Below are 17,021 nucleotides of genomic sequence, written 5' to 3'. Positions count from 1 at the left end.
GTTTGTGTTCCCTGTGAGGCCCACTACTTGGGATTAACTTGACTGCTCCAGCCAGGTGGCTCGTTGGTCTAGGGGTATGATTCCTGCTTTGGGTGCAGGAGGTCCCGGCTTCAAATACCGGACGAGCCCTGCCATTTTGATCGTACTGAAGCGTAGGTGGAACTCAGCCCCGGTTGCAGCTCCTCAATGAAGAGTAGATGCCTGTTATAGCACGTGGATATAACAAGAATGCGGCGCCAGTAAAGTACGTAGGTGGAATTCGGTAGAAAGGCAGACGGTAATTTTGCATGCAACGGAAAACAAGGTTGTCTTTGCGGGATATGTGCACCGTGAGTGGAGATTCAGCTTAATTGTGCGACAGTCTACCCTCATCTTACTAGCGACGGCAACAACCAAGGGGTGGCATGTAAGATTGATCGTGGCTAAGAGTTTCTGATTGTTAGTTAGTATCACACTTTGACAGAGCTGTGACAAGGCGAGTAGGGTGAGCTCAGGAAAGCCAGTAGCAAGCGCACTTGAAGTAGCCCTGAAGAACCGGATTATAAATTTTGCCAGCCATAATGGAGCTAGGGGCGTTCTCAGTTACCAAATACCGGTGCAATAAGAGAGCTACAGTATTTGACAGTAAAATGACGCCCTATCCGTCTAGCATACAACATTGCTTGTCTCTGCATACGCGGACGTGAGGTCATCTCGGAAATGAAATCCGAAATATAGATTAAAATTGTTGTGTTCCCGCCCGGCATCGAACCGGGCACCTTCTGCGTGTAAAGCAGACGTGATAACCGCTACACCACGGAAACGACGGTTCTTTTCATGTACCACCTGGAGACTCGTAATAGCAACAGTTTTTCTTCTGTGTTAGCAAGGGCATCGGCTACGAGCTCCCTCCGATTCGTGAAGTTCCTGCAGTAAAAGACGTCGATGAAAACAATCCAACCGCGACAGACAGGGAGAACGCTGGCTGAGCTGCAGCCCTACATGGTGAGACCATCAAAGGTGGCGCCATTCACATGCAGTGCGTTTTCGGAACGAATAGGCTCGTTGGTCTAGGGGTATGATTCCTGCTTCGGGTGCAGGAGGTCCCGGGTTCAAATCCCGGACGAGCCCTTGCGTTTTGTACAACGGTGTGGTAACAAATCGCATGGCGGCGGCTGTTTCGCGCATTTCCAGGCCTCCAAGTCAGCGCTAAAATCCGACAACCAGTTCTGAAACCGTTTCATGTTTCATTTGAGCCATGTGCACCCTGCTGATGGAACGTTTGAAGTTGATTTAAATGGTCACAGTAGAGATCGTAGCAAGTGTCTTGCTGAGTGCGACGAAAACGGGTTTCCGCCCGCAATCGAGCCGGGGACCTTCTGCGTGTTCGGCACGGCGCCTGGGCTCGGCGGCAGCTGCTGCTCTTTCCTTCCTTACGAGATACCGTCGATTCGCGCAGTCGTTATTGCAAAAGATGTCACCAAAGGCAATCGCTTCGTTAGCGGCACTTTGCCTGGGCTCGGCGGCAGCTCTACATGGAGGCACCAGCAGCCCAGCCAGGCCGCCGCCGCCACCGGTGCGCCACAGCGCAAGGAGCCGGCGGCCGCCCTGCAATGCCCCTGTCGTTGCATATTCCACCCGCCCCATATCCTCTCCATGTCTGACTCACTACCCCAAATGACACTGCAGTCGACGTGCTTATTACTATCGCTTTTGGAAGAACCAAGGCGCAGTATTCTAGTGTCGAACCGGTACTGCAAATTGGGATTAAGCAAAAATTTATTGTGTGGTCGAGCGACAGCCTCGGCTCGCTCTTCCTACATGATCGCTTCTTGTGCGGAATAATTCCTAGCTCGCCGATGGCTTCGGAGTTGGTCTTCTCGAAGTTTTGCTTTCGCACTGCATTCCACAATCTTTTCGTTATGAGTTGTGTGCTTCGGTTTCCCGACTTTCTTGTGTTTAGTGCGTTTGGCTTCTCTTAACCCATAGCCACCGCTTGTCGAAATTTCCACACTATCATCTGTCGATCTGCAGAGCTCGATGAAGGCATCGCGGCCGTTCCTGAGCTCGTGGAACGGTCGAATCTGTAGTTGTTTCCAGATCTCTCCCACACAACGGACTCCCAGAAGCTTGGATTACAGAAGTACGCCACTACTCCCAGCCGGAGATTCACGATTGAAAGCAGAATGACATGAGCTACACGCAGCTCCGATTTTTTTTTTTTTTTTGTGTCTGACCTACTTTGAAAGACATTGTAGTCGATTTTCTTACTACTATCGCTGGTGGAAACCAGGTGATAACCGCACAGTATTTTAGAGACGATCAGGTAATGAAAATTTAGAATAAGTAAAACAGTATCAAAAGAAGTTGTGTGGTGGAGCAGCACATGCAATTCACGCTTCCTAGATAATCGTTACTGCATAGAATAATTCTTTTGTCTGCGGCGTCTTCAGTATCCGTCTTCTGGAAATTTTGCTTGCAGTACATTTTGCAATCTTTTCGTTATGAGTTGGTGCTTGGTTCCCCGATGTTCTTTTGTTTAGTGCATTCGCCTCCTCTTAACCCTGAGAAAGCACATACCGAAACTGAGGCACTGCCGGCTGTTCATAAGCAGTGCTCGATGAAGTTATTTCGCTTTTTATTCGTTGCCTTTAATATTCTTCTCAACAGTGGTGAGTGCTGCCTGCAGAAAGCGTTTATCTTGCGAATTCGCGTGAAAGTTTGTGTTCCCTGTGAGGCCCACTACTTGGGATTAACTTGACTGCTCCAGCCAGGTGGCTCGTTGGTCTAGGGGTATGATTCCTGCTTTGGGTGCAGGAGGTCCCGGGTTCAAATCCCGGACGAGCCCTGCCATTTTGATCGTACTGAAGCGTAGGTGGAACTCAGCCCCGGTTGCAGCTCCTCAATGAAGAGTAGATGCCTGTTATAGCACGTGGATATAACAAGAATGCGGCGCCAGTAAAGTACGTAGGTGGAATTCGGTAGAAAGGCAGACGGTAATTTTGCATGCAACGGAAAACAAGGTTGTCTTTGCGGGATATGTGCACCGTGAGTGGAGATTCAGCTTAATTGTGCGACAGACTACCCTCATCTTACTAGCGACGGCAACAACCAAGGGGTGGCATGTAAGATTGATCGTGGCTAAGAGTTTCTGATTATTAGTTAGTATCACACTTTGACAGAGCTGTGACAAGGCGAGTAGGGTGAGCTCAGGAAAGCCAGTAGCAAGCGCACTTGAAGTAGCCCTGAAGAACCGGATTATAAATTTTGCCAGCCATAATGGAGCTAGGGGCGTTCTCAGTTACCAAATACCGGTGCAATAAGAGAGCTACAGTATTTGACAGTAAAATGACGCCCTATCCGTCTAGCATACAACATTGCTTGTCTCTGCATACGCGGACGTGAGGTCATCTCGGAAATGAAATCCGAAATATAGATTAAAATTGTTGTGTTCCCGCCCGGCATCGAACCGGGCACCTTCTGCGTGTAAAGCAGACGTGATAACCGCTACACCACGGAAACGACGGTTCTTTTCATGTACCACCCGGAGACTCGTAATAGCAACAGTTTTTCTTCTGTGTTAGCAAGGGCATCGGCTACGAGCTCCCTCCGATTCGTGAAGTTCCTGCAGTAAAAGACGTCGATGAAAACAATCCAACCGCGACAGACAGGGAGAACGCTGGCTGAGCTGCAGCCCTACATGGTGAGACCATGAAAGGTGGCGTCATTCACATGCAGTGCGTTTTCGGAACGAATAGGCTCGTTGGTCTAGGGGTATGATTCCTGCTTCGGGTGCAGGAGGTCCCGGGTTCAAATCCCGGACGAGCCCTTGCGTTTTGTACAACGGTGTGGTAACAAATCGCATGGCGGCGGCTGTTTCGCGCATTTCCAGGCCTCCAAGTCAGCGCTAAAATCCGACAACCAGTTCTGAAACCGTTTCATGTTTCATTTGAGCCATGTGCACCCTGCTGATGGAACGTTTGAAGTTGATTTAAATGGTCACAGTAGAGATCGTAGCAAGTGTCTTGCTGAGTGCGACGAAAACGGGTTTCCGCCCGCAATCGAGCCGGGGACCTTCTGCGTGTTCGGCACGGCGCCTGGGCTCGGCGGCAGCTGCTGCTCTTTCCTTCCTTACGAGATACCGTCGATTCGCGCAGTCGTTATTGCAAAAGATGTCACCAAAGGCAATCGCTTCGTTAGCGGCACTTTGCCTGGGCTCGGCGGCAGCTCTACATGGAGGCACCAGCAGCCCAGCCAGGCCGCCGCCGCCACCGGTGCGCCACAGCGCAAGGAGCCGGCGGCCGCCCTGCAATGCCCCTGTCGTTGCATATTCCACCCGCCCCATATCCTCTCCATGTCTGACTCACTACCCCAAATGACACTGCAGTCGACGTGCTTATTACTATCGCTTTTGGAAGAACCAAGGCGCAGTATTCTAGTGTCGAACCGGTACTGCAAATTGGGATTAAGCAAAAATTTATTGTGTGGTCGAGCGACAGCCTCGGCTCGCTCTTCCTACATGATCGCTTCTTGTGCGGAATAATTCCTAGCTCGCCGATGGCTTCGGAGTTGGTCTTCTCGAAGTTTTGCTTTCGCACTGCATTCCACAATCTTTTCGTTATGAGTTGTGTGCTTCGGTTTCCCGACTTTCTTGTGTTTAGTGCGTTTGGCTTCTCTTAACCCATAGCCACCGCTTGTCGAAATTTCCACACTATCATCTGTCGATCTGCAGAGCTCGATGAAGGCATCGCGGCCGTTCCTGAGCTCGTGGAACGGTCGAATCTGTAGTTGTTTCCAGATCTCTCCCACACAACGGACTCCCAGAAGCTTGGATTACAGAAGTACGCCACTACTCCCAGCCGGAGATTCACGATTGAAAGCAGAATGACATGAGCTACACGCAGCTCCGATTTTTTTTTTTTTGTGTCTGACCTACTTTGAAAGACATTGTAGTCGATTTTCTTACTACTATCGCTGTTGGAAACCAGGTGATAACCGCACAGTATTTTAAAGACGATCAGGTAATGAAAATTTAGAATAAGTAAAACAGTATCAAAAGAAGTTGTGTGGTGGAGCAGCACATGCAATTCACGCTTCCTAGATAATCGTTACTGCATAGAATAATTCTTTTGTCTGCGGCGTCTTCAGTATCCGTCTTCTGGAAATTTTGCTTGCAGTACATTTTGCAATCTTTTCGTTATGAGTTGGTGCTTGGTTCCCCGATGTTCTTTTGTTTAGTGCATTCGCCTCCTCTTAACCCTGAGAAAGCACATACCGAAACTGAGGCACTGCCGGCTGTTCATAAGCAGTGCTCGATGAAGTTATTTCGCTTTTTATTCGTTGCCTTTAATATTCTTCTCAACAGTGGTGAGTGCTGCCTGCAGAAAGCGTTTATCTTGCGAATTCGCGTGAAAGTTTGTGTTCCCTGTGAGGCCCACTACTTGGGATTAACTTGACTGCTCCAGCCAGGTGGCTCGTTGGTCTAGGGGTATGATTCCTGCTTTGGGTGCAGGAGGTCCCGGGTTCAAATCCCGGACGAGCCCTGCCATTTTGATCGTACTGAAGCGTAGGTGGAACTCAGCCCCGGTTGCAGCTCCTCAATGAAGAGTAGATGCCTGTTATAGCACGTGGATATAACAAGAATGCGGCGCCAGTAAAGTACGTAGGTGGAATTCGGTAGAAAGGCAGACGGTAATTTTGCATGCAACGGAAAACAAGGTTGTCTTTGCGGGATATGTGCACCGTGAGTGGAGATTCAGCTTAATTGTGCGACAGTCTACCCTCATCTTACTAGCGACGGCAACAACCAAGGGGTGGCATGTAAGATTGATCGTGGCTAAGAGTTTCTGATTATTAGTTAGTATCACACTTTGACAGAGCTGTGACAAGGCGAGTAGGGTGAGCTCAGGAAAGCCAGTAGCAAGCGCACTTGAAGTAGCCCTGAAGAACCGGATTATAAATTTTGCCAGCCATAATGGAGCTAGGGGCGTTCTCAGTTACCAAATACCGGTGCAATAAGAGAGCTACAGTATTTGACAGTAAAATGACGCCCTATCCGTCTAGCATACAACATTGCTTGTCTCTGCATACGCGGACGTGAGGTCATCTCGGAAATGAAATCCGAAATATAGATTAAAATTGTTGTGTTCCCGCCCGGCATCGAACCGGGCACCTTCTGCGTGTAAAGCAGACGTGATAACCGCTACACCACGGAAACGACGGTTCTTTTCATGTACCACCCGGAGACTCGTAATAGCAACAGTTTTTCTTCTGTGTTAGCAAGGGCATCGGCTACGAGCTCCCTCCGATTCGTGAAGTTCCTACAGTAAAAGACGTCGATGAAAACAATCCAACCGCGACAGACAGGGAGAACGCTGGCTGAGCTGCAGCCCTACATGGTGAGACCATCAAAGGTGGCGTCATTCACATGCAGTGCGTTTTCGGAACGAATAGGCTCGTTGGTCTAGGGGTATGATTCCTGCTTCGGGTGCAGGAGGTCCCGGGTTCAAATCCCGGACGAGCCCTTGCGTTTTGTACAACGGTGTGGTAACAAATCGCATGGCGGCGGCTGTTTCGCGCATTTCCAGGCCTCCAAGTCAGCGCTAAAATCCGACAACCAGTTCTGAAACCGTTTCATGTTTCATTTGAGCCATGTGCACCCTGCTGATGGAACGTTTGAAGTTGATTTAAATGGTCACAGTAGAGATCGTAGCAAGTGTCTTGCTGAGTGCGACGAAAACGGGTTTCCGCCCGCAATCGAGCCGGGGACCTTCTGCGTGTTCGGCACGGCGCCTGGGCTCGGCGGCAGCTGCTGCTCTTTCCTTCCTTACGAGATACCGTCGATTCGCGCAGTCGTTATTGCAAAAGATGTCACCAAAGGCAATCGCTTCGTTAGCGGCACTTTGCCTGGGCTCGGCGGCAGCTCTACATGGAGGCACCAGCAGCCCAGCCAGGCCGCCGCCGCCACCGGTGCGCCACAGCGCAAGGAGCCGGCGGCCGCCCTGCAATGCCCCTGTCGTTGCATATTCCACCCGCCCCATATCCTCTCCATGTCTGACTCACTACCCCAAATGACACTGCAGTCGACGTGCTTATTACTATCGCTTTTGGAAGAACCAAGGCGCAGTATTCTAGTGTCGAACCGGTACTGCAAATTGGGATTAAGCAAAAATTTATTGTGTGGTCGAGCGACAGCCTCGGCTCGCTCTTCCTACATGATCGCTTCTTGTGCGGAATAATTCCTAGCTCGCCGATGGCTTCGGAGTTGGTCTTCTCGAAGTTTTGCTTTCGCACTGCATTCCACAATCTTTTCGTTATGAGTTGTGTGCTTCGGTTTCCCGACTTTCTTGTGTTTAGTGCGTTTGGCTTCTCTTAACCCATAGCCACCGCTTGTCGAAATTTCCACACTATCATCTGTCGATCTGCAGAGCTCGATGAAGGCATCGCGGCCGTTCCTGAGCTCGTGGAACGGTCGAATCTGTAGTTGTTTCCAGATCTCTCCCACACAACGGACTCCCAGAAGCTTGGATTACAGAAGTACGCCACTACTCCCAGCCGGAGATTCACGATTGAAAGCAGAATGACATGAGCTACACGCAGCTCCGATTTTTTTTTTTTTTGTGTCTGACCTACTTTGAAAGACATTGTAGTCGATTTTCTTACTACTATCGCTGTTGGAAACCAGGTGATAACCGCACAGTATTTTAGAGACGATCAGGTAATGAAAATTTAGAATAAGTAAAACAGTATCAAAAGAAGTTGTGTGGTGGAGCAGCACATGCAATTCACGCTTCCTAGATAATCGTTACTGCATAGAATAATTCTTTTGTCTGCGGCGTCTTCAGTATCCGTCTTCTGGAAATTTTGCTTGCAGTACATTTTGCAATCTTTTCGTTATGAGTTGGTGCTTGGTTCCCCGATGTTCTTTTGTTTAGTGCATTCGCCTCCTCTTAACCCTGAGAAAGCACATACCGAAACTGAGGCACTGCCGGCTGTTCATAAGCAGTGCTCGATGAAGTTATTTCGCTTTTTATTCGTTGCCTTTAATATTCTTCTCAACAGTGGTGAGTGCTGCCTGCAGAAAGCGTTTATCTTGCGAATTCGCGTGAAAGTTTGTGTTCCCTGTGAGGCCCACTACTTGGGATTAACTTGACTGCTCCAGCCAGGTGGCTCGTTGGTCTAGGGGTATGATTCCTGCTTTGGGTGCAGGAGGTCCCGGGTTCAAATCCCGGACGAGCCCTGCCATTTTGATCGTACTGAAGCGTAGGTGGAACTCAGCCCCGGTTGCAGCTCCTCAATGAAGAGTAGATGCCTGTTATAGCACGTGGATATAACAAGAATGCGGCGCCAGTAAAGTACGTAGGTGGAATTCGGTAGAAAGGCAGACGGTAATTTTGCATGCAACGGAAAACAAGGTTGTCTTTGCGGGATATGTGCACCGTGAGTGGAGATTCAGCTTAATTGTGCGACAGTCTACCCTCATCTTACTAGCGACGGCAACAACCAAGGGGTGGCATGTAAGATTGATCGTGGCTAAGAGTTTCTGATTATTAGTTAGTATCACACTTTGACAGAGCTGTGACAAGGCGAGTAGGGTGAGCTCAGGAAAGCCAGTAGCAAGCGCACTTGAAGTAGCCCTGAAGAACCGGATTATAAATTTTGCCAGCCATAATGGAGCTAGGGGCGTTCTCAGTTACCAAATACCGGTGCAATAAGAGAGCTACAGTATTTGACAGTAAAATGACGCCCTATCCGTCTAGCATACAACATTGCTTGTCTCTGCATACGCGGACGTGAGGTCATCTCGGAAATGAAATCCGAAATATAGATTAAAATTGTTGTGTTCCCGCCCGGCATCGAACCGGGCACCTTCTGCGTGTAAAGCAGACGTGATAACCGCTACACCACGGAAACGACGGTTCTTTTCATGTACCACCCGGAGACTCGTAATAGCAACAGTTTTTCTTCTGTGTTAGCAAGGGCATCGGCTACGAGCTCCCTCCGATTCGTGAAGTTCCTACAGTAAAAGACGTCGATGAAAACAATCCAACCGCGACAGACAGGGAGAACGCTGGCTGAGCTGCAGCCCTACATGGTGAGACCATCAAAGGTGGCGTCATTCACATGCAGTGCGTTTTCGGAACGAATAGGCTCGTTGGTCTAGGGGTATGATTCCTGCTTCGGGTGCAGGAGGTCCCGGGTTCAAATCCCGGACGAGCCCTTGCGTTTTGTACAACGGTGTGGTAACAAATCGCATGGCGGCGGCTGTTTCGCGCATTTCCAGGCCTCCAATTCAGCGCTAAAATCCGACAACCAGTTCTGAAACCGTTTCATGTTTCATTTGAGCCATGTGCACCCTGCTGATGGAACGTTTGAAGTTGATTTAAATGGTCACAGTAGAGATCGTAGCAAGTGTCTTGCTGAGTGCGACGAAAACGGGTTTCCGCCCGCAATCGAGCCGGGGACCTTCTGCGTGTTCGGCACGGCGCCTGGGCTCGGCGGCAGCTGCTGCTCTTTCCTTCCTTACGAGATACCGTCGATTCGCGCAGTCGTTATTGCAAAAGATGTCACCAAAGGCAATCGCTTCGTTAGCGGCACTTTGCCTGGGCTCGGCGGCAGCTCTACATGGAGGCACCAGCAGCCCAGCCAGGCCGCCGCCGCCACCGGTGCGCCACAGCGCAAGGAGCCGGCGGCCGCCCTGCAATGCCCCTGTCGTTGCATATTCCACCCGCCCCATATCCTCTCCATGTCTGACTCACTACCCCAAATGACACTGCAGTCGACGTGCTTATTACTATCGCTTTTGGAAGAACCAAGGCGCAGTATTCTAGTGTCGAACCGGTACTGCAAATTGGGATTAAGCAAAAATTTATTGTGTGGTCGAGCGACAGCCTCGGCTCGCTCTTCCTACATGATCGCTTCTTGTGCGGAATAATTCCTAGCTCGCCGATGGCTTCGGAGTTGGTCTTCTCGAAGTTTTGCTTTCGCACTGCATTCCACAATCTTTTCGTTATGAGTTGTGTGCTTCGGTTTCCCGACTTTCTTGTGTTTAGTGCGTTTGGCTTCTCTTAACCCATAGCCACCGCTTGTCGAAATTTCCACACTATCATCTGTCGATCTGCAGAGCTCGATGAAGGCATCGCGGCCGTTCCTGAGCTCGTGGAACGGTCGAATCTGTAGTTGTTTCCAGATCTCTCCCACACAACGGACTCCCAGAAGCTTGGATTACAGAAGTACGCCACTACTCCCAGCCGGAGATTCACGATTGAAAGCAGAATGACATGAGCTACACGCAGCTCCGATTTTTTTTTTTTTTGTGTCTGACCTACTTTGAAAGACATTGTAGTCGATTTTCTTACTACTATCGCTGTTGGAAACCAGGTGATAACCGCACAGTATTTTAAAGACGATCAGGTAATGAAAATTTAGAATAAGTAAAACAGTATCAAAAGAAGTTGTGTGGTGGAGCAGCACATGCAATTCACGCTTCCTAGATAATCGTTACTGCATAGAATAATTCTTTTGTCTGCGGCGTCTTCAGTATCCGTCTTCTGGAAATTTTGCTTGCAGTACATTTTGCAATCTTTTCGTTATGAGTTGGTGCTTGGTTCCCCGATGTTCTTTTGTTTAGTGCATTCGCCTCCTCTTAACCCTGAGAAAGCACATACCGAAACTGAGGCACTGCCGGCTGTTCATAAGCAGTGCTCGATGAAGTTATTTCGCTTTTTATTCGTTGCCTTTAATATTCTTCTCAACAGTGGTGAGTGCTGCCTGCAGAAAGCGTTTATCTTGCGAATTCGCGTGAAAGTTTGTGTTCCCTGTGAGGCCCACTACTTGGGATTAACTTGACTGCTCCAGCCAGGTGGCTCGTTGGTCTAGGGGTATGTTTCCTGCTTTGGGTGCAGGAGGTCCCGGGTTCAAATCCCGGACGAGCCCTGCCATTTTGATCGTACTGAAGCGTAGGTGGAACTCAGCCCCGGTTGCAGCTCCTCAATGAAGAGTAGATGCCTGTTATAGCACGTGGATATAACAAGAATGCGGCGCCAGTAAAGTACGTAGGTGGAATTCGGTAGAAAGGCAGACGGTAATTTTGCATGCAACGGAAAACAAGGTTGTCTTTGCGGGATATGTGCACCGTGAGTGGAGATTCAGCTTAATTGTGCGACAGTCTACCCTCATCTTACTAGCGACGGCAACAACCAAGGGGTGGCATGTGAGATTGATCGTGGCTAAGAGTTTCTGATTATTAGTTAGTATCACACTTTGACAGAGCTGTGACAAGGCGAGTAGGGTGAGCTCAGGAAAGCCAGTAGCAAGCGCACTTGAAGTAGCCCTGAAGAACCGGATTATAAATTTTGCCAGCCATAATGGAGCTAGGGGCGTTCTCAGTTACCAAATACCGGTGCAATAAGAGAGCTACAGTATTTGACAGTAAAATGACGCCCTATCCGTCTAGCATACAACATTGCTTGTCTCTGCATACGCGGACGTGAGGTCATCTCGGAAATGAAATCCGAAATATAGATTAAAATTGTTGTGTTCCCGCCCGGCATCGAACCGGGCACCTTCTGCGTGTAAAGCAGACGTGATAACCGCTACACCACGGAAACGACGGTTCTTTTCATGTACCACCCGGAGACTCGTAATAGCAACAGTTTTTCTTCTGTGTTAGCAAGGGCATCGGCTACGAGCTCCCTCCGATTCGTGAAGTTCCTACAGTAAAAGACGTCGATGAAAACAATCCAACCGCGACAGACAGGGAGAACGCTGGCTGAGCTGCAGCCCTACATGGTGAGACCATCAAAGGTGGCGTCATTCACATGCAGTGCGTTTTCGGAACGAATAGGCTCGTTGGTCTAGGGGTATGATTCCTGCTTCGGGTGCAGGAGGTCCCGGGTTCAAATCCCGGACGAGCCCTTGCGTTTTGTACAACGGTGTGGTAACAAATCGCATGGCGGCGGCTGTTTCGCGCATTTCCAGGCCTCCAAGTCAGCGCTAAAATCCGACAACCAGTTCTGAAACCGTTTCATGTTTCATTTGAGCCATGTGCACCCTGCTGATGGAACGTTTGAAGTTGATTTAAATGGTCACAGTAGAGATCGTAGCAAGTGTCTTGCTGAGTGCGACGAAAACGGGTTTCCGCCCGCAATCGAGCCGGGGACCTTCTGCGTGTTCGGCACGGCGCCTGGGCTCGGCGGCAGCTGCTGCTCTTTCCTTCCTTACGAGATACCGTCGATTCGCGCAGTCGTTATTGCAAAAGATGTCACCAAAGGCAATCGCTTCGTTAGCGGCACTTTGCCTGGGCTCGGCGGCAGCTCTACATGGAGGCACCAGCAGCCCAGCCAGGCCGCCGCCGCCACCGGTGCGCCACAGCGCAAGGAGCCGGCGGCCGCCCTGCAATGCCCCTGTCGTTGCATATTCCACCCGCCCCATATCCTCTCCATGTCTGACTCACTACCCCAAATGACACTGCAGTCGACGTGCTTATTACTATCGCTTTTGGATGAACCAAGGCGCAGTATTCTAGTGTCGAACCGGTACTGCAAATTGGGATTAAGCAAAAATTTATTGTGTGGTCGAGCGACAGCCTCGGCTCGCTCTTCCTACATGATCGCTTCTTGTGCGGAATAATTCCTAGCTCGCCGATGGCTTCGGAGTTGGTCTTCTCGAAGTTTTGCTTTCGCAATGCATTCCACAATCTTTTCGTTATGAGTTGTGTGCTTCGGTTTCCCGACTTTCTTGTGTTTAGTGCGTTTGGCTTCTCTTAACCCATAGCCACCGCTTGTCGAAATTTCCACACTATCATCTGTCGATCTGCAGAGCTCGATGAAGGCATCGCGGCCGTTCCTGAGCTCGTGGAACGGTCGAATCTGTAGTTGTTTCCAGATCTCTCCCACACAACGGACTCCCAGAAGCTTGGATTACAGAAGTACGCCACTACTCCCAGCCGGAGATTCACGATTGAAAGCAGAATGACATGAGCTACACGCAGCTCCGATTTTTTTTTTTTTGTGTCTGACCTACTTTGAAAGACATTGTAGTCGATTTTCTTACTACTATCGCTGTTGGAAACCAGGTGATAACCGCACAGTATTTTAGAGACGATCAGGTAATGAAAATTTAGAATAAGTAAAACAGTATCAAAAGAAGTTGTGTGGTGGAGCAGCACATGCAATTCACGCTTCCTAGATAATCGTTACTGCATAGAATAATTCTTTTGTCTGCGGCGTCTTCAGTATCCGTCTTCTGGAAATTTTGCTTGCAGTACATTTTGCAATCTTTTCGTTATGAGTTGGTGCTTGGTTCCCCGATGTTCTTTTGTTTAGTGCATTCGCCTCCTCTTAACCCTGAGAAAGCACATACCGAAACTGAGGCACTGCAGGCTGTTCATAAGCAGTGCTCGATGAAGTTATTTCGCTTTTTATTCGTTGCCTTTAATATTCTTCTCAACAGTGGTGAGTGCTGCCTGCAGAAAGCGTTTATCTTGCGAATTCGCGTGAAAGTTTGTGTTCCCTGTGAGGCCCACTACTTGGGATTAACTTGACTGCTCCAGCCAGGTGGCTCGTTGGTCTAGGGGTATGATTCCTGCTTTGGGTGCAGGAGGTCCCGGGTTCAAATCCCGGACGAGCCCTGCCATTTTAATCGTACTGAAGCGTAGGTGGAACTCAGCCCCGGTTGCAGCTCCTCAATGAAGAGTAGATGCCTGTTATAGCACGTGGATATAACAAGAATGCGGCGCCAGTAAAGTACGTAGGTGGAATTCGGTAGAAAGGCAGACGGTAATTTTGCATGCAACGGAAAACAAGGTTGTCTTTGCGGGATATGTGCACCGTGAGTGGAGATTCAGCTTAATTGTGCGACAGTCTACCCTCATCTTACTAGCGACGGCAACAACCAAGGGGTGGCATGTAAGATTGATCGTGGCTAAGAGTTTCTGATTATTAGTTAGTATCACACTTTGACAGAGCTGTGACAAGGCGAGTAGGGTGAGCTCAGGAAAGCCAGTAGCAAGCGCACTTGAAGTAGCCCTGAAGAACCGGATTATAAATTTTGCCAGCCATAATGGAGCTAGGGGCGTTCTCAGTTACCAAATACCGGTGCAATAAGAGAGCTACAGTATTTGACAGTAAAATGACGCCCTATCCGTCTAGCATACAACATTGCTTGTCTCTGCATACGCGGACGTGAGGTCATCTCGGAAATGAAATCCGAAATATAGATTAAAATTGTTGTGTTCCCGCCCGGCATCGAACCGGGCACCTTCTGCGTGTAAAGCAGACGTGATAACCGCTACGCCACGGAAACGACGGTTCTTTTCATGTACCACCCGGAGACTCGTAATAGCAACAGTTTTTCTTCTGTGTTAGCAAGGGCATCGGCTACGAGCTCCCTCCGATTCGTGAAGTTCCTGCAGTAAAAGAGTGAAAACAATCCAACCGCGACAGACAGGGAGAACGCTGGCTGAGCTGCAGCCCTACATGGTGAGACCATCAAAGGTGGCGTCATTCACATGCAGTGCGTTTTCGGAACGAATAGGCTCGTTGGTCTAGGGGTATGATTCCTGCTTCGGGTGCAGGAGGTCCCGGGTTCAAATCCCGGACGAGCCCTTGCGTTTTGTACAACGGTGTGGTAACAAATCGCATGGCGGCGGCTGTTTCGCGCATTTCCAGGCCTCCAAGTCAGCGCTAAAATCCGACAACCAGTTCTGAAACCGTTTCATGTTTCATTTGAGCCATGTGCACCCTGCTGATGGAACGTTTGAAGTTGATTTAAATGGTCACAGTAGAGATCGTAGCAAGTGTCTTGCTGAGTGCGACGAAAACGGGTTTCCGCCCGCAATCGAGCCGGGGACCTTCTGCGTGTTCGGCACGGCGCCTGGGCTCGGCGGCAGCTGCTGCTCTTTCCTTCCTTACGAGATACCGTCGATTCGCGCAGTCGTTATTGCAAAAGATGTCACCAAAGGCAATCGCTTCGTTAGCGGCACTTTGCCTGGGCTCGGCGGCAGCGGCTGTTTCGCGCATTTCCAGGCCTCCAAGTCAGCGCTAAAATCCGACAACCAGTTCTGAAACCGTTTCATGTTTCATTTGAGCCATGTGCACCCTGCTGATGGAACGTTTGAAGTTGATTTAAATGGTCACAGTAGAGATCGTAGCAAGTGTCTTGCTGAGTGCGACGAAAACGGGTTTCCGCCCGCAATCGAGCCGGGGACCTTCTGCGTGTTCGGCACGGCGCCTGGGCTCGGCGGCAGCTGCTGCTCTTTCCTTCCTTACGAGATACCGTCGATTCGCGCAGTCGTTATTGCAAAAGATGTCACCAAAGGCAATCGCTTCGTTAGCGGCACTTTGCCTGGGCTCGGCGGCAGCTCTACATGGAGGCACCAGCAGCCCAGCCAGGCCGCCGCCGCCACCGGTGCGCCACAGCGCAAGGAGCCGGCGGCCGCCCTGCAATGCCCCTGTCGTTGCATATTCCACCCGCCCCATATCCTCTCCATGTCTGACTCACTACCCCAAATGACACTGCAGTCGACGTGCTTATTACTATCGCTTTTGGAAGAACCAAGGCGCAGTATTCTAGTGTCGAACCGGTACTGCAAATTGGGATTAAGCAAAAATTTATTGTGTGGTCGAGCGACAGCCTCGGCTCGCTCTTCCTACATGATCGCTTCTTGTGCGGAATAATTCCTAGCTCGCCGATGGCTTCGGAGTTGGTCTTCTCGAAGTTTTGCTTTCGCAATGCATTCCACAATCTTTTCGTTATGAGTTGTGTGCTTCGGTTTCCCGACTTTCTTGTGTTTAGTGCGTTTGGCTTCTCTTAACCCTTAGCCACCGCTTGCCGAAATTTCCACACTATCATCTGTCGATCTGCAGAGCTCGATGAAGGCATCGCGGCCGTTCCTGAGCTCGTGGAACGGTCGAATCTGTAGTTGTTTCCAGATCTCTCCCACACAACGGACTCCCAGAAGCTTGGATTACAGAAGTACGCCACTACTCCCAGCCGGAGATTCACGATTGAAAGCAGAATGACATGAGCTACACGCAGCTCCGATTTTTTTTTTTTTTGTGTCTGACCTACTTTGAAAGACATTGTAGTCGATTTTCTTACTACTATCGCTGTTGGAAACCAGGTGATAACCGCACAGTATTTTAGAGACGATCAGGTAATGAAAATTTAGAATAAGTAAAACAGTATCAAAAGAAGTTGTGTGGTGGAGCAGCACATGCAATTCACGCTTCCTAGATAATCGTTACTGCATAGAATAATTCTTTTGTCTGCGGCGTCTTCAGTATCCGTCTTCTGGAAATTTTGCTTGCAGTACATTTTGCAATCTTTTCGTTATGAGTTGGTGCTTGGTTTCCCGATGTTCTTTTGTTTAGTGCATTCGCCTCCTCTTAACCCTGAGAAAGCACATACCGAAACTGAGGCACTGCCGGCTGTTCATAAGCAGTGCTCGATGAAGTTATTTCGCTTTTTATTCGTTGCCTTTAATATTCTTCTCAACAGTGGTGAGTGCTGCCTGCAGAAAGCGTTTATCTTGCGAATTCGCGTGAAAGTTTGTGTTCCCTGTGAGGCCCACTACTTGGGATTAACTTGACTGCTCCAGCCAGGTGGCTCGTTGGTCTAGGGGTATGATTCCTGCTTTGGGTGCAGGAGGTCCCGGGTTCAAATCCCGGACGAGCCCTGCCATTTTGATCGTGCTGAAGCGTAGGTGGAACTCAGCCCCGGTTGCAGCTCCTCAATGAAGAGTAGATGCCTGTTATAGCACGTGGATATAACAAGAATGCGGCGCCAGTAAAGTACGTAGGTGGAATTCGGTAGAAAGGCAGACGGCAATTTTGCATGCAACGGAAAACAAGGTTGTCTTTGCGGGATATGTGCACCGTGAGTGGAGATTCAGCTTAATTGTGCGACAGTCTACCCTCATCTTACTAGCGACGGCAACAACCAAGGGTTGGCATGTAAGATTGATCGTGGCTAAGAGTTTCTGATTATTAGTTAGTATCACACTTTGACAGAGCTGTGACAAGGCGAGTAGGGTGAGCTCA

At 49.6% G+C, this 17,021-nt stretch overlaps 19 non-coding genes across 19 annotated transcripts; 13 read left to right on the top strand and 6 right to left on the bottom strand.

Annotated features, from left to right (window-relative positions):
• Positions 1-57: 57 nt before the first annotated feature.
• On the top strand, positions 58-129 carry Trnap-ugg. The gene has a single exon. It is a non-coding gene; the product is annotated as a tRNA-Pro (tRNA).
• Positions 130-730: 601 nt separating this feature from the next.
• Trnav-uac lies at positions 731-803 on the bottom strand. Its single transcript has one exon. It is a non-coding gene; the product is annotated as a tRNA-Val (tRNA).
• Positions 804-1,038: 235 nt separating this feature from the next.
• Positions 1,039-1,110, top strand: Trnap-cgg. Its single transcript has one exon. It is a non-coding gene; the product is annotated as a tRNA-Pro (tRNA).
• A 1,645-nt stretch (positions 1,111-2,755) lies between these two features.
• Positions 2,756-2,827, top strand: Trnap-ugg. The gene has a single exon. It is a non-coding gene; the product is annotated as a tRNA-Pro (tRNA).
• Positions 2,828-3,428: 601 nt separating this feature from the next.
• Trnav-uac lies at positions 3,429-3,501 on the bottom strand. Its single transcript has one exon. It is a non-coding gene; the product is annotated as a tRNA-Val (tRNA).
• A 235-nt stretch (positions 3,502-3,736) lies between these two features.
• Positions 3,737-3,808, top strand: Trnap-cgg. The gene has a single exon. It is a non-coding gene; the product is annotated as a tRNA-Pro (tRNA).
• A 1,642-nt stretch (positions 3,809-5,450) lies between these two features.
• Positions 5,451-5,522, top strand: Trnap-ugg. The gene has a single exon. It is a non-coding gene; the product is annotated as a tRNA-Pro (tRNA).
• A 601-nt stretch (positions 5,523-6,123) lies between these two features.
• On the bottom strand, positions 6,124-6,196 carry Trnav-uac. The gene has a single exon. It is a non-coding gene; the product is annotated as a tRNA-Val (tRNA).
• Positions 6,197-6,431: 235 nt separating this feature from the next.
• Trnap-cgg lies at positions 6,432-6,503 on the top strand. The gene has a single exon. It is a non-coding gene; the product is annotated as a tRNA-Pro (tRNA).
• A 1,643-nt stretch (positions 6,504-8,146) lies between these two features.
• On the top strand, positions 8,147-8,218 carry Trnap-ugg. Its single transcript has one exon. It is a non-coding gene; the product is annotated as a tRNA-Pro (tRNA).
• Positions 8,219-8,819: 601 nt separating this feature from the next.
• Positions 8,820-8,892, bottom strand: Trnav-uac. Its single transcript has one exon. It is a non-coding gene; the product is annotated as a tRNA-Val (tRNA).
• A 235-nt stretch (positions 8,893-9,127) lies between these two features.
• Positions 9,128-9,199, top strand: Trnap-cgg. Its single transcript has one exon. It is a non-coding gene; the product is annotated as a tRNA-Pro (tRNA).
• Positions 9,200-10,842: 1,643 nt separating this feature from the next.
• Positions 10,843-10,914, top strand: Trnap-ugg. Its single transcript has one exon. It is a non-coding gene; the product is annotated as a tRNA-Pro (tRNA).
• A 601-nt stretch (positions 10,915-11,515) lies between these two features.
• Positions 11,516-11,588, bottom strand: Trnav-uac. Its single transcript has one exon. It is a non-coding gene; the product is annotated as a tRNA-Val (tRNA).
• A 235-nt stretch (positions 11,589-11,823) lies between these two features.
• On the top strand, positions 11,824-11,895 carry Trnap-cgg. Its single transcript has one exon. It is a non-coding gene; the product is annotated as a tRNA-Pro (tRNA).
• Positions 11,896-13,537: 1,642 nt separating this feature from the next.
• On the top strand, positions 13,538-13,609 carry Trnap-ugg. Its single transcript has one exon. It is a non-coding gene; the product is annotated as a tRNA-Pro (tRNA).
• A 601-nt stretch (positions 13,610-14,210) lies between these two features.
• On the bottom strand, positions 14,211-14,283 carry Trnav-uac. Its single transcript has one exon. It is a non-coding gene; the product is annotated as a tRNA-Val (tRNA).
• Positions 14,284-14,513: 230 nt separating this feature from the next.
• On the top strand, positions 14,514-14,585 carry Trnap-cgg. The gene has a single exon. It is a non-coding gene; the product is annotated as a tRNA-Pro (tRNA).
• A 2,000-nt stretch (positions 14,586-16,585) lies between these two features.
• On the top strand, positions 16,586-16,657 carry Trnap-ugg. The gene has a single exon. It is a non-coding gene; the product is annotated as a tRNA-Pro (tRNA).
• Positions 16,658-17,021: the final 364 nt, after the last annotated feature.

This window comes from Schistocerca americana, chromosome 2, assembly GCF_021461395.2.
Source record: "Schistocerca americana isolate TAMUIC-IGC-003095 chromosome 2, iqSchAmer2.1, whole genome shotgun sequence".
Classification (NCBI taxonomy): Eukaryota; Metazoa; Arthropoda; class Insecta; order Orthoptera; family Acrididae; genus Schistocerca; species Schistocerca americana.
Note: the sequence above shows the minus strand (reverse complement) of the source record. Positions and strands in the feature narration are given on the sequence as shown.